Below are 17,064 nucleotides of genomic sequence, written 5' to 3' on the forward strand. Positions count from 1 at the left end.
TATCATGTCTTTTATATAGGAGAAATCGCACCTATAATCTTAGCAATTAAGTCAAAGTTCAACTTTAACTAGGCAGGAATGGCTGTTGTCTGCCAGGGCCCACGATTGTTGAACTTCAGCACTTATCAGATTCAGTCTCGTCACTATAAGCTTCTGTGGGGCGCAGTATTACCTGTTATATTCTGAAGCCGTCATTTTCTAGGGCATGTAATAGAGGGTGAACCATAGAAATCAAGCACATGGTACAATTATGGCTCCATACCATGTAAACCAGGGTCTTAATATAACTCAGATTGTGTAAAAGGTTTGATATTCATGAACTCTGTGCGGTGCGAAAAGATCCCTGCTCCATTGTTATATTCTTATCAAAAAGCATTGTATCCAGAGAGAATACTACCTTGAGGACTTTATGTACCACCATGTAGCCCCCTGAACACAGTTCTGCTATATCCATAAGGCCTTTGGTCTGATGACCTTCAGTGGCTGACATACCATTGATGCAACCTGTGTTGCGGCACAGAAGCCCAAGAGGTAAGAGGCCCAGTGCCACCACCAAAGCAGGTGGAACTGTGCATCATGAAGAAGTATTGGACTGCAAAGGGCCAAAACCACAACCCCTTTGTATACCAGACCAATGCCCAAACCCCATAGCTTCCCTATCCAACATCACTGAAGGGGGGCTTAATTGTCTCCTCTCCAAATCGCACCTCACCACCTGTGTGCTCGACCCCATCCCATCTCCCCAACCTCACCGCCACACTTATCCCATCCCTAACCCACCTCTTCAACCTATCACTAACTTCTGGCACCTTCCCTTCTGCTTTCAAACATTGCACAATCACGCCTATTCTTAAAAAGCCAACCCTCGATCCAACTGCTATGTCCAGCAATTGCCCAATATCGCTGCTCTCATTCGCTTCCAAACTCCAGGAGCAGCACGTCCACGCTGAACTTTCCTCCCACCTCTCCTCTAACTTGCTCTTTGACAATCTACAATCTGGTTTCCACCCCATCACTCAACTGACCAAAATTACGAACGACCTACTTACAGCCAAAGCTAACGGACAATACTCTATACTCCTCCTTCAAGACCTGTCCTCTGCTTTTGACACAGTTGACCACTGCCTCCTACTACAGATCCTCTCCTCCTTTGGCATCAAAGACCTCGCCCTATCCTGGATACCCTCATACCTTTCCAACCGCACATTCAGCGTCTCCCACTCCAACACTACCTCCTCTTCCCACCCTCTCTCTGTTGGAGTCCCCCAAGGCTCTGTTCTAGGACCCTTACTCTTCTCAATCTATACACTTGGCCTGGGACAACTCATAAAGTCCCGTGGATTCCAGTACCACCTTTATGCTGATGAAACTCAGATCTAGCTCTCTGGCCCAGACGTCACCTCTCTGCTGTCCAGAATCCCAGAGTGTCTATCAGCCATATCCTCCTTCTTCTCCTCTCGCTTCCTCAAACTCAATGTGGACAAATCTGAACTCATCATCTTTCCTCCATCTCGTAGATCTTCCTTACCTTACTTATCTATCGCAATTAACGACATCACTCGCTGCCTCGGAGTAACCCTTGACTCTGCCCTGTCCTTCAAACCGCACATCCAAGCTCTTTCCACCTCCTGTCGCCTCCAGCTCAAAAATCTCCAGAATCCATCCCTTCCTCAACCATCAATCTACTAAAATGCTTGTGCATGCCCTCATTATCTCCCACCTTGATTACTGCAACATCCTTTTCTGTGGCCTCCCTGCTAACACCCTTGCAATTCTCCAGTCCATCCTTAACTCTGCTGCCCGACTAATTCATCTTTTTCCTCGCTAGTCCTCTGTTTCCACCCTCTGCAAATCTCTAAACTGGCTCCCATTCCCTCAGCGTATCCAGTTCAAATTACTAATACTGACCTACAAAGCCATCCATAACCTGTCTCTTCCATATATCTCTGAACTAATCTCCCGATATCTTCCCTCATGCAATCTCCAGTCCTCCCAAGACCTCCTTCTCTCCTCCACACTTATTCGCTCCTCACCCAACCGCCTCCAAGACTTCTTCCGAATATCCTCCAATCTGGAATTCTTTGCCCCAACATGTCCGACTACCAACCACATTCGGATCCTACCAACCCACCTCTTCAGGAAAGCTTACAGCCTTCACTGACGCCGCTGCCTCCTCACCACTACCGGAGCTACCACCTTACCAACACCGGAGCTGCTGCAACCCCCAACCTATTGTCTCCATCCTCACAATCCTGTAGAATGTAAGCCCGCAAGGGCAGGTACTTCTCCCCTCTGTATCAGTCTGTCATTGTTAGTTTGCGTACTGTAAGTGATATCTGTAATTTGTATGTAACCCCTTCTCAAGTACTGCCCATGGAATCAATCGTGCTATATAAATAAATAAATAATAATAATATACTGTTCTTGCACAAGGAAAAGTTTGTGTCTCCCAGTGCCTTCAAGCTAATCAAACTAGGGGAGATCTTGTTAGTAGGAGCCTAATAGAAGTAGGAGAAAGTTTCAGTCAAATATGAATTAATTATTTTAGAGTTTTTTTTTAAATATAGAAAGTTCTAGTGTATTGAAATTTCTAGTGACATTCTAGACCTCAATCTAGTGAAATCTGCAATGTGAGACAGTTGGTTTAAATGCTTTAAGTTTTATAACATGATGACAATTTATTGAGTAGCATTACTAATTATTGGACATTTGCATTTTTAGATGTATGCAGTGAAAAAACCCTTATGATCATCAAATAAAAAGGTCGCCCCATTCAGACAAGACTTCTGTTTCTCAGTAAAGGTAAGTTTGCTTACCTGGCAATCATATTTGAATATTCTTATCAGGTCACTCTGTTCACAATTAGATATTTTTAATCCCGAAAATCGTTGTATATAATCATAATTTAATATAATTGCCTTGTGGTCATGTGGAGTAGAACAACAGACATTTGTGTTGCACTTTGGACAGACAGATGGTGGTATATTGCTGTGTCTAGGAGGCCTACGTGTATGATGCCTGTGAGGTTATGAAGGCATGTATCTGTGTTAATAAATCTTCTGGTGGGATGAGGTGCTGGGTATGGATGGACTGTACGTTTTTCTCTTTCAAATAATTTTATAAAACATTTTGAAATTTAAATTTAACATTGTGTAATAATATGTTTATCTTAAAAGGAAGTAAGGGTGGGAAGAGGGAGGAGGGTAAGGGAAGTGGGAATGGGAAGAGGGTAAGGGAAACATTGTGGACATGCTGTCCAGTCATAACAGAAATTAATAACAGTTAGTAACAGGTTAACATCTATTCCCTTCACTGGTATACATTAAGTGTCACCTTTCCTTTTAATGTGGTAAGTTGGTATATACCTCAGCCCATTTTTTCCATTTCCTATCATATTTCCTATAATAGTTGTTTGCTATTGCGAAGTTTTCTTCAAAAGATTTATGTAGATTAATTTGGTATATGATTTCAGTAAAGGCCGGTAAAATTGGATTTTTCCAATGAAAGGCTATGATTTGTTTGACCACTAAACATATGTGGATTATAATAGGTCTCGCGCTCGTGTCAACGTTTTCCCATTCTAAAGACAACAAGGCCATTGCTGGGGTGACTTTGATGTTGTCTTTTAGTATTTTATTAATTAGTTTTGTGGCCTGTTTCCATAAGGGTTTTACTTTTGGGCACTTCCAAGACATATGGAGTAAACTCCCGTATTCTCCGCAATCTCTCCAGCACAAGGGAGACCCTCCCGATGGTAGGTGGGAGAGGCGAGCCAGAGTGAAGTACCATCTTGTGATGATTTTCAAAAATGCTTCTTGCAGTGTCATACAAATATTTGATGAATAGGTAAAAGCCATGTGTGGTAACTTGTTGAATTTTGTGTCGTTGAACTATCTATAAATTTGCTTACTACTCCAAAATAAGTAATGTTTGGGGTTTTTTTTAATAGTAGCTTCAGAGATATTTGGTTTTTTAATGATAAAATTTTGAGCTTGTTCTTTCAGTACTATATAAGGAAGAAAGGCTGAGGAGGGAATTTTAAATTTTTCTTTCAAGGAACTAAAACTGATAAATTTAACCCCATCATGAATGTCACTTAATTTTAGAATCCCTTTCTCTCGCCACATTGGGGAGGGGTCAGTGTTTTGGGTAAGCATAATAATATCTATCGGAGTATTGTAGAGAAGTATTTTCTTGTTAGATCCTCTTTTCCTTTTAGAAAGTTTGTCCCATGCATATATAATGGAAAAGAAAATAGGGTGTTGAAAGTGGGAATGGTTGGTTCTGTTTAGAATCTGGTTGAAGACTAATTCTTTGGGAGGTTTATTATGATTGTGGGTGATTTCTAAATCAAGCCATTTTGGATAATCCTCTTGCATGAACCAATACTGACTCTGCTTAATAAGGTTAGATAAGTATAAGGCGGTTATATTGGGTAGGCCTATACCCCCAAATTCTTTGCACTTATATAGTATGTTAGTGGGTATTCGAGCCCTTTTTTTATTCCAGATTAACAAATTGATTGTAGATTGTATACTAGTTAAATATGATATGTTGACTTTTAGGGGGAGTGTTCTTAGTATGTAAGAGATTTTAGGGATGATAAAAATTTTAATAACCAATATTCTACCCCACCATGATAGGTCTTTTGTACCAAAGAAATTAAGATCTTTGTTAATTGTCTCTAAGAGTTTATCCAGATTTTTCTTCATTATTACCTTTAGGTTTTTTGAGATGATCGTTCCTTAGTATTCTAAATCCCTCGCTTCAATAAGCTCTCAATTTTCTTTGTTTCTAAGTCGCTCAAGTAAAATGGCAAGATTTTTGATTTCTTTTCGTTAATCTTAAATAAGGAAATATTTGAGAAAACGTTAAGGTTTTTTTGCAGTTCTGTGATTGATTCGTAAGGATCAGTTAGGGTAAATATCAAGTCGTCGGCAAAAATGCCAATCTTATACTGACATGTTTGTGTTTTTATACCTTTAATTTTGTTGTTTTGTCTGATTGATTGCGCCAATGGTTCCATTGACAGTATAAAGAGAAGTGGAGAAAGGGGACAACTTTGCCTTGTTCCATTTGAAATTTCAAGTAGTGCAGAAGAATGATTATGGGTATAAATTCTGGCTTTTGGCCTAAAGTAAAGTGCCATGACGCTGTTAATGTATTTTTCATTAAAACCAAATTTACTTAGAACTGATGTTAAATAGAGCCAATTTAGGCGGTCAAAAGCCTTTTCGGCGTCTAAAGTTATAATTACTGTTGGTAATTTAGAGGAGTGTATCAATTTGATTGAATTAATTAGTCTTCTAGTGCCATCTGTCACTTGACGGTCTTTGATAAAACCTGTCTGATCCATATTTATCAATGACGGTAGGTAAAATTTGAGCCTTTTTGCTATTAGTTTGGAATATATCTTTAAATCTGCATTTATTAGGGAAATTGGTCTGTAATTGTTTACAAGAGTCAGGTCGGAATTATATTTGGGGATCAATATAATTGTTGATTCTAACATTTCTTCTGGAACATTTCCTGAAAAGCTTGCTATATTAAAGATTTTTTGTAAGTGTGGGGAAAGTATTTTGGTGAAGGTTTTGTAGTATTCATTCCCGAAACCGTGATTTAATATCTTTGAGTTGAAGAATGGTTTTTTCAATTTCCTCTTGGGAGAATGGAGAAGTTAGGTTTTCTAAATCGTCATGGGTCAGTTTGGAGAGTTCAATTGTGGTCAAGAATTTTTCAATGTCAGAGGTATTGGGTTTTGGGGTAGAAGTTTGTGAATGTAAATTGTATAATTTACTGTAAAAATCAGCGAAGGAATTAGCTATGTCTTGAGGATGAGATACTGTTATTCCATTTTGGTTCTTTATTTTGTTGATCCTATTTGATTGTCTTGTTCTCTTCATTCTATTAACCATGTATCGTGCTGGTTTGTTTATTGAAGAGTATTGCTTCATTTTAGAGTTTTTGACCATGGTGTTGTATGATGAAAATATGATTCCTTTGAGATCCTGCCTGAGTTTTAGTAAATCAGTTTTTTGATTTGTATAGAAGAGGTGGGGTGTTCAATTTTATTTGCTCATTTTCCTTGTCTTTTATTTAGTTTTGATGGTCCTCGATCTGAGTCCTAAACATTCTTTTCCTTTTGGAAGATATCTGTATCATGGTACCTCTTAAAAACCACCTTATGGGTGCACCAATTTATGAATCGAGTTGTGTCTGTAGGGAAGTTTTCTGTAAAATAATTTATTAATGATTTTTCTATTGATGATTTATATTCAGGGTGGTGTAACAGATTAGAGTCATATTTCCATAATGGATTTTTGTTAATTGTGTGACCTATTTGTACTTCAGCTGATACTGGAGAGTGGTCCGAGAAGGTTTTCCTTTATATGTTAATTCTATTGAACTTGGGAAGTGTGAAAATATCTGATAAAATTAAGTCAATACGTGACGCTGATTGGTGAGGATCAGAAAAATTAGAGAATTCGATTGATATGGTGTTAAGACACCTAAAGATATCAAATAATTTGTTATGATGGATCCAATTGTCTAAATTGTTTATATCTGTTTGAGGTGGAGGAGTCCGTCTTAGCGTTTGGGACCAGATTGAAATCTCCCAGCCAAATCAGAGCACCCCTCTTAACTGACATGACTTTTTTGTTAATTTTGTTCAGAAAATTTATTTGACCTGTATTGGGGGCGTAAATGTTGATGATTGTACATTCCTGGTTGAACAAATTAGAATATGATATCTACTTTTAACCCCTTCCCGACCTTTGACGCAGCGTATGCGTCATGAAAACCCGTGCCAATCCGACCTGTGACGCAGCATATGCGTCATGGCCGGATTGGGCTCCTGCAGGCCGGGTGAAAGGGTTAACTCCCATTTCACCCGATCTGCAGGGACAGGGGGAGTGGTAGTTTAGCCCAGGGGGGGTGGCTTCACCCCCCCCCCCCCCGTGGCTACGATCGCTCTGATTGGCTGTTGAAAGTGAAACTGCCAATCAGAGCGATTTGTAATATTTCACCTAAAAAACTGGTGAAATATTACTGGAAACACTTTTGTGCCCCCACCCACCGATCACCCCCCCAGCCCTCCGATCTGTGGTCCGCTCCCCTCCGTCCTGTGCTCCGCTCCCCCGTCCTCCTGTCCGCTCCCCCCGTGCTCCAATCCCACCGCCCCTGCTCCAATCCAACCCCCCTGCACTCCGATCCACCCCCCCGCACTGCGATCCACCCCCCCGCACACCGATCCACCCGCCCGCACACGGATCCACCCGCCCGCACACGGATCCACCCCACCCCCGTGCTCCGACGCCCCCCCCCCCCCCGTGCCCTGATCTTTCCCCCCTTATACTTACCGAGCCTCCCGGGGTCCGTCCGTCTTCTTTCCTGGGCGCCGCCATGTTCCAAAATGGCAGGCGCATGCGCAGTGCGCCCGCCGAATCTGCCGGCCGTTCCAATGTGAATTTTGATCACTGTGATAAAACCTATCACAGTGATCAAAATAAAAAAACAGTAAATGACCCCCCCCCCCCTTTGTCCCCCATAGGTAGGGACAATAATAAAATAAAGAATTTTTTTGTCCCCCCACTAAAATTGGAGTTAGAACTAGGGTTAGGGGTAGGGTTAGGGTTAGGGGTAGGGTTAGGGGTAGGGTTTCGGTATGTGCACACGTATTCTGGTCCTCTGCGGATTTTTCCGCAGCGGATTTGATAAATCCGCAGTGCTAAACCGCTGTGGATTTATCGCGGATTTACAGCGGTTTTTCTGCGCATTTCACTGCGGTTTTACAACTGCGAATTTCTATTGGAGCAGTTGTAAAACCGCTGTGGAATCCGCAGAAAGAAGTGACATGCTGCGGAATGTAAACCGCTGCGTTTCCGTGCAGTTTTTCTGCAGCATGTGTACAGCGATTTTTGTTTCCCATAGGTTTACATTGAAATGTAAACTCATGGCAAACTGCTGCGGATCCGCAGCGTTTTCTGCAGCGTGTGCACATACCTTTAGAATTAGGCTATGTGCACACGGTGCAGATTTGGCTGCAGATCCGCAGCGGATTGGCCGCTGCGGATCCGCAGCAGTGTTCCATCAGGTTTACAGTACCATGTAAACATATGGAAAACCAAATCTGCTGTGCCCATGGTGCGGAAAATACCGCGCGGAAACGCTGCGTTGTATTTTCCGCAGCATGTCAATTCTTTGTGCGGATTCCGCAGCGTTTTACACCTGATCCTCAATAGGAATCCGCAGGTGAAATCCGCACAAAAAACACTGGAAATCCGCGGTAAATCCGCAGGTAAAACGTAGTGCATTTTACCCGTGGATTTTTCAAAAATGGTGCGGAAAAATCTCACACGAATCCGCAACGTGGGCACATAGCCTTAGGGTTGGGTTGGAATTAGGGTTGTGGTTAGGGTTAGGGGTGTGTTGGGGTTAGGGTTGTGGTTAGGGTTACGGCTACATTTGGGATAAGGGTTAGGGGTGTGTTGGCGTTAGAATTGAGGGGTTTCCACTGTTTAGGCACATCAGGGGGTCTCCAAACGCAACATGGCGCCACCATTGATTCCAGCCAATCTTTTATTCAAAAAGTCAAATGGTGCTCCCTCCCTTCCGAGCACCGACGTGTGCCCAAACAGTGGTTTACCCCCACATATGGGGTATTAGCATAGTCAGGACAAACTGCGCAACAATTACTGGGGTCCAATTTCTCCTGTTACCCTTGAGAAAATAAAAAATTGCTTGCTAAAACATCATTTTTGAGGAAAGAAAAATGATTTTTTATTTTCACGGCTCTGCGTTGTAAACGTCTGTGAAGCACTTGGGGGTTCAAAGTGCTCACCACATATCTAGATAAGTTCCTTGGGGGGGTCTAGTTTCCAAAATGGGGTCACTTGTGGGGGGTTTCTACTGTTTAGGCACACCAGGGGCTCTGCAAACGCAACGTGACGCCCGCAGACCATTCCATCAAAGTCTGCATTTCAAAAGTCACTACTTCCCTTCTGAGCCCCGACGTGTGACCAAACAGTGGTTTACCCCCACACATGGGGTATCAGCGTACTCAGGAGAAACTGTACAACAACTTTTGGGGTCCAATTTCTCCTGTAACTCTTGGGAAAATAAAAAATTCTGGGCTAAAAAATTATTTTTGAGGAAAGAAAACGTATTTATTATTTTCACGGCTCTGCGTTATAAACTTCTGTGAAGCACTTGGGGGTTGAAAGTGCTCACCACATATCTAGATTAGTTCCTTTCGAGGTCTAGTTTCCAAAATGGGGTCACTTGTGGGGGGTTTCTACTGTTTAGCCACATCAGGGGCTCTGCAAACGCAACGTGACGCCCGTAGAGCATTCCATCTAAGTCTGCATTTCAAAACTTCACTACTTCACTTCCGAGCCCCGACGTGTGCCCAAACAGTAGTTTACCCCCACATATGGGGTATCACCGTACTCAGGAAAAACTGGACAACAAATATTGGGGTCAAATTTCTCCTGTTACCCTTGGGAAAATTTAAAAATTCTGGGCTAAAAAATTATTTTTGAGGAAAGAAAACGTATTTATTATTTTCACTGCTCTGTGTTATAAACTTCTGTGAAGCACGTGGGGGTTCAAAGTGCTCACCTCACATCTAGATAAGTTCCTTTCGGGGTCTAGTTTCCAAAATGGAGTCACTTGTGGGGGGTTTCTACTGTTTAGCCACATCAGGGGCTCTGCAAACGCAACGCAACGTGACGCCCGTAGAGCATTCCATCAAAGTCTGCATTTCAAAACTTCACTACTTCACTTCCGAGCCCCGGCATGTGCCCAAACAGTAGTTTACCCCCACATATGGGGTATCACCGTACTCAGGAGAAACTGGACAACAAATATTGGGGTCAAATTTCTCCTGTTACCCTTGGGAAAATAAAAAATTGCAGGCTAAAAAATCATTTATGAGAAAAGAAATTTTTTTTTTATTTTCATGGCTCTGCGTTATAAACTTCTGTGAAGCACTTGAGGGTTCAAAGTGCTCACCACACATCTAGATTAGTTCCTTTGGGGGTCTAGTTTCCAAAATGGGGTCATTTGTGGGGGATCTCCAATGTTTAGGCACACAGGGGCTCTCCAAACGCGACATGGTGTCCGCTAATGATTGGAGCTAATTTTCCATTTAAAAAGCCAAATGGCGTGCCTTCCCTTCCGAGCCCTGCCGTGCGCCCAAACAGTGGTTTACCCCCACATATGGGGTATCTGTGTACTCAAGACAAACTGGACAACAACATTTATGGTCCAATTTCTCCTATTACCGTTGGCAAAACAGGAAATTCCAAGCTAAAAAATCATTTTTGAAGAAAGAAAAATTATTTTTTATTTTCATGGCTCTGCGTTATAAACTTCTGTGAAGCATCTGGGGGTTTAAAGTGCTCAGTATGCATCTAGATAAGTTCCTTGGGGGGTCTAGTTTCCAAAATGGGGTCACTTGTGGGGGAGCTCCAATGCATAGGCACACAGGGGCTCTCCAAACGCGACATGGTGTCCGCTAAAAATTGGAGCTAATTTTCCATTCAAAAAGTCAAATGGCGCTCCTTCCTTTCCGAGCCTTACCATGTGCCCAAACAGTGGTTTACCCCCACATGTGAGGTATCAGCGTACTCAGGACAAATTGGACAACAACTTTCGTGGTTCAGTTTCTCCTTTTACCATTGGGAAAATAAAAAAAATGTTGCTAAAAGATAATTTTTGTGACTAAAAAGTTAAATGTTCATTTTTTCCTTCCATGTTGCTTCTGCTGCTGTGAAGCACCTGAAGGGTTAATAAACTTCTTGAATGTGGTTTTGAGTACCTTGAGGGGTGCAGTTTTTAGAATGGTGTCACTTTTGGGTATTTTCAGCCATATAGACCCCTCAATCTGACTTCAAATGTGAGGTGGTCCCTAAAAAAAATGGTTTTGTAAATTTCGTTGTAAAAATGAGAAATCGCTGGTCAAATTTTAACCCTTATAACTTCCTTGCAAAAAAAAATGTTGTTTCCAAAATTGTGCTGATGTAAAGTATACATGTGGGATATGTTATTTATTAACTATTTTGTGTTACATAACTCTCTGGTTTAACAGAATAAAAATTCAAAATGTGAAAATTGCGAAATTTTCGCCAAATTTGCGTTTTTATCACAAATAAACACAGAATTTATTGACCTAAATTTACCACTAACATGAAGCACAATATGTCACGAAAAAACAATCTCAGAACCGCTAGGATCCATTGAAGCGTTCCTGAGTTATTACCTCATAAAGGGACACTGGTCAGAATTGCAAAAAACGGCAAGGTCTTTAAGGTCAAAATAGGCTGGGTCATGAAGGGGTTAACATCTTTGATCTCCTCTATGAATTCAAATGAAATTGGCCTTTGATGATTATCACACCAGCTTTCTTTCTTACATTGTCAGATTTGAAAATATGTGGAAAATTTTTATGTGAGAATTTTGCGTTGGCCTTGTCTTTGAATTTTGATTCCTGTATACAAATTATTTCAGCTTGACTTTTACTTATTTCTTTCCATAGTGTGTGTCTTTTGTGTGGACCGTTAAGTCCTCTTACATTATAGGATAGCAGTTTTAAACTCATTTTGATCTAAATTATAAGGATGGAAAAAGTGACCCGGCCTAATTTGCAAACCTGTGGGGAAAATCTTAACAAACCTATCTATGATTAATACAAGTTAGAACAATAAACAATAAACAGTAATACTGGAATGTCCACTTGAAGGGGTTCACTTCAGTGAACCTAACTTCACCTGTTTGGGGAAAAAGTGTCTGTGTTACTCTCTCCCGAGCAACATCCTCTATGTTGATGAACCTAAACTCAATACACTAAATACACTAAATACATGAACTCGTTATTTAAGGTACCGTCACATTAAGCGACGCTGCAGCGATATAGGCAACGATGCCAATCGCTGCAGCGTCGCTGTTTCGTCGCTGTGTGGTCGCTGGAGAGCTGTCACACAGACAGCTCTCCAGCGACCAACGATGCCGAAGTCCCATTTACCATTGTAAATGTAAAAAAAAAAAAACGTACATACTTACATTCCGGTGTGACGCCGATCCAGCGATGTCTTCACTGGTAACCAGGGTAAACATCAGGTTACTAAACGCAGGGCCGCGCTTAGTAACCCGATGTTTACCCTGGTTACCATGGTAAATGAAAAAAAAAAAACAGTACATACTTACATTCCGGTGTCTGTCCCCCGGCGTCAGCTTCCCTGCACTGTGTCAGCGCCGGCCGGCCGTAAAGTAGAGCGGTGACGTCACCGCTGTGCTTTATGGCCGGCCGGCGCTCACAGTCAGTGCGGGAAGCTGACGGCGAGGGGACAGACACCGGAATGTAAGTATGTACTGTTTTTTTTTTTTTACATTTACAATGGTAACCAGGGTAAACATTGGGTTACTATGCGCGGCCCTGCGCTTAGTAACCCGATGTTTACCCTGGTTACCAGTGAAGACATCGCTGGATCGGCGTCACACACGCCGATTCAGCGATGTCTGCAGGAGATCCAGCGACGAAATAAAGTTCTGGCCTTTCTGCTCCGACCAACGATGTCACAGCAGGATCCAGATCGCTGCTGCGTGTCAAACACAACGATATCGCTATCCAGGACACTGCAACGTCACAGATCGCTAGCGATATCATTGTTAAGTTGTTCAGTGTGAAGGTACCTTAACAAAAACAGATAATTTAAACATCCTAAGGTAAGGTTTAGCATTGTACCTGGATGTTTTCCCATTTAGAGCACTCAATATAAATGTATCAAAACCTTTTTATGTCTTGCTTTCAGAATCAGGGTGAACTTTGTGCCTTGAATATAATGGGATATTAATGGATTTTAAGAAATCTTTGCCCTCCTCTGGGGAATTTAGGGTGACAATGTTGCCTCTGTAGTTTACTAGTAATTTGAGCAGGAATCCCCACTTATAAGGGACCTCATTGTCTCTGAGAGGTATGGTGATATTCTGGAAAGCTTTCCTCCCTTCAATTGTGTCTCTGCAAAGATTGGCATATAATCTGAGTTTCTCGAATGGCTCGGGGAAGTTTTTATTCTCTTTAAAGTAATTTTGAATTTTTTCTTTTGTTTTGAAGAAATGAATTCTCATTAGTGTATCTCTGGGTAGATCTTTAGGGATATTGGGCGGTTTTCGCAACCTGTGTTTTCTATCTATCTCTAGCTCTTGATCAGTCAGGGTAGGGATTATTTTTCTGAATATCTTCCAATTTATTTGGGCCTATATTCTCAGGGATCCCCCTAATTTTCTCCGATTCCTATCTTCCAGATCCGCTACCTTATGCTTTAATTTGGTCATCTCTCTGGTGATGTCGCTATTTACTTTTGGGACAGTATCTGGCCTCTCCTCAACCTTTTTAATTCTCTCTTCAAATGTGTCTATCCTGTCACTGAGAAGGTCTAATGAGTCTTTAAACATTTTAGTTTGATTGTCAAACTTTACATTCATTCTGTTTTTGAACTGATCAAATTTTTCTGACAGGTTAGACAGAAGTTTCCCAATAGATTTCATATGAAATTCGTGGGTGTCGTCGGGGTTTGGGTTACTTTTTTCTGGCTTTGACCTAGCGGGGCTAGTGTTAGGCGAGAATATCTCTGAGACATCATCAGATGAATCATTAGGGGTGACGTATTTCTCTCCTACCGCCCCTGGAGATTTCCTCTTTAAGGCTATGTGCACACGTTCAAGATTTCTCGCAGAAAATTCCTGAGAAAAACCGGACATTTTCTGCAAGAAATCCGCAAGAAAACCGCATGTGTTTTTGCCGCGGTTTTTTCCGGACACTTCCCAATGCATTTTGTAGTGGGAAATCCACAAAAAAAACCCCGCAAAATTAATGAACATGCTGCGGTTTTTACCGCGAATGCGTTTTTTTCGCGGAAAAAAACGCATCATGTGCACAAAACATGCAGAATTCATTCTAAGTGATGGTATGCTTATTGTATGCGTTTTTTTGCGGTTTTATAGCGTTTTTATCTGGAAAAACCGCGGAAAAAACCCCCAAAAAACACAACGTGTGCACACAGCCTAAAGATGAAGATGAGTCCATCTCTACAAAGATGTTTTGGAGATTTTTTTTTTACTCTGTTTGAATTGGAGGTTTTATCATAGTCTATATCCTCATCATCTTTTTAATTGTGATCTAGATCTATTGGGGCTAATTGTATTTATCAAGTCCTTTGATGGAATGCGGCCAGACCCTTTGTACCTTTGGGGTTTTTGAGGTATAGATGAGGCCATGTTTAAAAATTTGGGTTTAGAAGAGTTCTTGCTCATTGTTAAAAATTCTCCACTTAGTGTAGACCCAAGCAATGGTTGGATTCACCGAAAGTGTCCACTAGGACGGTCCCAGCTTAAAGAATGAAGATTTCTCCACAGATAGTGGCCCCAAGCAATGCTGGAATTATAGAAAATGTCCACTTGGGTGGTCTCAGAGTAGGCCTGGTGAGGTTGGCCTTGATATATAAAAATCCCTACAAAATGGTCTCCAACAATAAAAAGGAGCAACTATGTAAATACCCCTGTGAGTGTGGTAATAGAATTCTTTCACAGTAATTTCAGAAGAGTATGTTTATATAATACCTAGCACCTGAGAAGTAAAAGGTGTAGAATAAATCATTGGGGTATATAATTAGATTTTTCCTAACAGAGCATGCTTATATAACACTTCAAGCCTGATAATTAAAGGGTGTAGGTTAATTCCCCCAAACAAACAAATATCTTTCAAAAGCTGAGTGTTCTCTTAGAGATATGTGCTAAAAAGGAAGGAACCAGGGTAGGAATAAGACTCTCCAAATAATAAGTCTGGATTTAGGACTTCCCAGTCAGCTTCACTAAAATAACCAGTTACCTGGATTGGATCCTGCCAGACTCTGATATAATCGGTTTTAGCTATTTTGCTGTGTGAGCCCTACAGGGCTCCTAGCTGTTTCAACAGCAGTTTGTGTTGACCGGAGTCTTCCTGCTGCTCCTGCAGAGATGGCTGTCTGCGTGGTTCCACCGTTGTCTTGCACGGGAGCCGTCGGTCGTCGTTGTATTCCTCACTGGACCGCCGGTGTGTGTGCGTTCCCAGCAGGGGGCCGGAACTTACCGCTGTCTGAGTCCGGTGGTGCTTGTGTCTGGAGCCTGCGATGTGTTGACAGGCGCAGATCATCTTCTTTTCTGTCGCTGGAGTATGTTGGTCTCTTGCGCCTTCTGATCTGCTGCTGTCCACCAATAAAATGGCGGCCGTCTTTTCCCGCCTTTTGTTCCAAGGTCCGGGGGAGTGTCAGCGTCGGCTTCTGTGTGAAGCTGTTATCGCGTCACCGCTCCGGATCTTCCCCTGATGTTTCCGGATCGCTTTCTTCTGCCTCCTTCTTTCAATCTGGGGAGGCTTAGCAATTTATGCTAATGAGCACAGGGCGGTATATCCCCAGGCAATAGGGGAGGGAGCAGCAGCCGTGCAGAGACCTCTCCACAGTATGTGTCTGTAGCTGTCACTTCCCTCCTCCTCACTACCAAAGCCAGAGAGGGAGTTTATAATAAAATCTGGTATTTTTTTTACCTCAGGTCCTTTGGCTTATTAGCTAAGCTGCTTGGTAGAAGGTATTATCTACCTGTGGCTGGATTACCTCAACCCTGTAGTTTGTAGGCCCAAACTTTCCTCGGGCTGGTTTCAAAAATTTATGTGGTAAAATAAAATAATTTTTGGATCATAGTGACCCAGATGAGGCACTGGATAAGATCCAACCTAGGATTTGACAATAAAAATGTTTTTAGGCGATTTTCGTTGATTATAGAGGATTTTCCTCAGGAGCTCCAGCACTGTACAGCCTACGCCATCGCCGTCCAGGCCACGCCCCCCGACTGTACATTTTTCTCATGAGCTTACTAGGTACTGCCTAATCTCTCATTGTTTCAGATAAAGGTGCCCACACACAAATTAGACTAAAATTGATGGAATCAGATAATTTTCAAATATCGTAAGTGAAATTTAGCAATCAACAGTCATTTCAGATGAAAGACCACAGACAGTCATCATCTGATATGAGGTTCTTCGTGTTTGATTATTTTGCCCCATAGTAGGATTAAAGATCTTTTGTTGCGCAAAAAATTAAAAATCTTTGTTTGAAAGCATATTCTTGGAAAGGTTGTTTATTTATCACCCACTGTCATTGAACAAGTATGGAGAGATTGAACAACTGTAGCCGGATTGCAGTAATATTCGTTCACCGGATAATCAATCATTCATTCAGTGATCATTCAACATAAAACTCTTTTTATTTATTGTGTATCACTACCTTACAGGGAATTTATTAAGATACAAAATTAAAATACTTTAATAAATTAAAAGTGCAAATGATTTCATGTTTATTATTTAAAGAGAACCTGTGCCTGGCCGCTATACTGAACATGCGTCACCCAGGAGAAAATGAAATGTATTTCTCCCAAGAACCGACGGCTTTCAGCCATGCAGATCTACCAACACGACTTGAGTCACCACTCACTATACAGTGACCGATGCCTGTAACCTTCCCCCGCCAATGTAACAGACAGCCAGCTCTGCACTTGTGAGTGAGCTGTTAGTCAAAGTGCTTACAGCTGCTGTTCACCCTGCACTGCGCAGTGACGGTAATTACTCCTGGCATGCCTGTATGAATGACAGCCAGGGACTTCCTGGAGAATAATGTTAAGTTTCCCCAGGGTGCCGCACTTTCAGTACAAAGACTGAGCACCTTCATAATGCTATTAACCAGCAGTTTAACCCTATATCTGCAGGTTATGAGTGTTATCAGAAATAACAGGCTCCTTTTGCTGATGGTGTCATATCTGAAAAATAATTTAAAAAGTTTTGATTTTTTTCAACTTTAACACTAGGAGGAGCAACTGTTCACATTTGACATGAACACCAATTTTAATGCTGGCATACGTTTCGATTGTTGTAAATGTGAGTAGGGTCTGCTTGCATGGGTCTGATATCACTACTACTAATGCCACACTGCCCAACCTGTTGTCACTAATTTAAGAAGTCACCACCAAAGCTTTGTT

The 17,064-nt window shown here is 41.7% G+C and overlaps 1 protein-coding gene across 1 annotated transcript in view; it reads left to right on the forward strand.

The window, feature by feature from the left end:
- Positions 1-17,064, forward strand: part of PLD1 (phospholipase D1) — a 452,191-nt gene that overhangs the window by 110,264 nt on the left and 324,863 nt on the right. The window contains exon 2 of the mRNA XM_069727329.1: positions 2,722-2,802. The gene's annotated coding sequence lies outside the window, so the exon portion shown is untranslated. The remainder of the gene's footprint in view (positions 1-2,721; positions 2,803-17,064) is intronic.

The sequence above is a fragment of the Ranitomeya imitator genome, chromosome 5 (assembly GCF_032444005.1).
Source record: "Ranitomeya imitator isolate aRanImi1 chromosome 5, aRanImi1.pri, whole genome shotgun sequence".
In the NCBI taxonomy this organism is placed as follows: domain Eukaryota; kingdom Metazoa; phylum Chordata; class Amphibia; order Anura; family Dendrobatidae; genus Ranitomeya; species Ranitomeya imitator.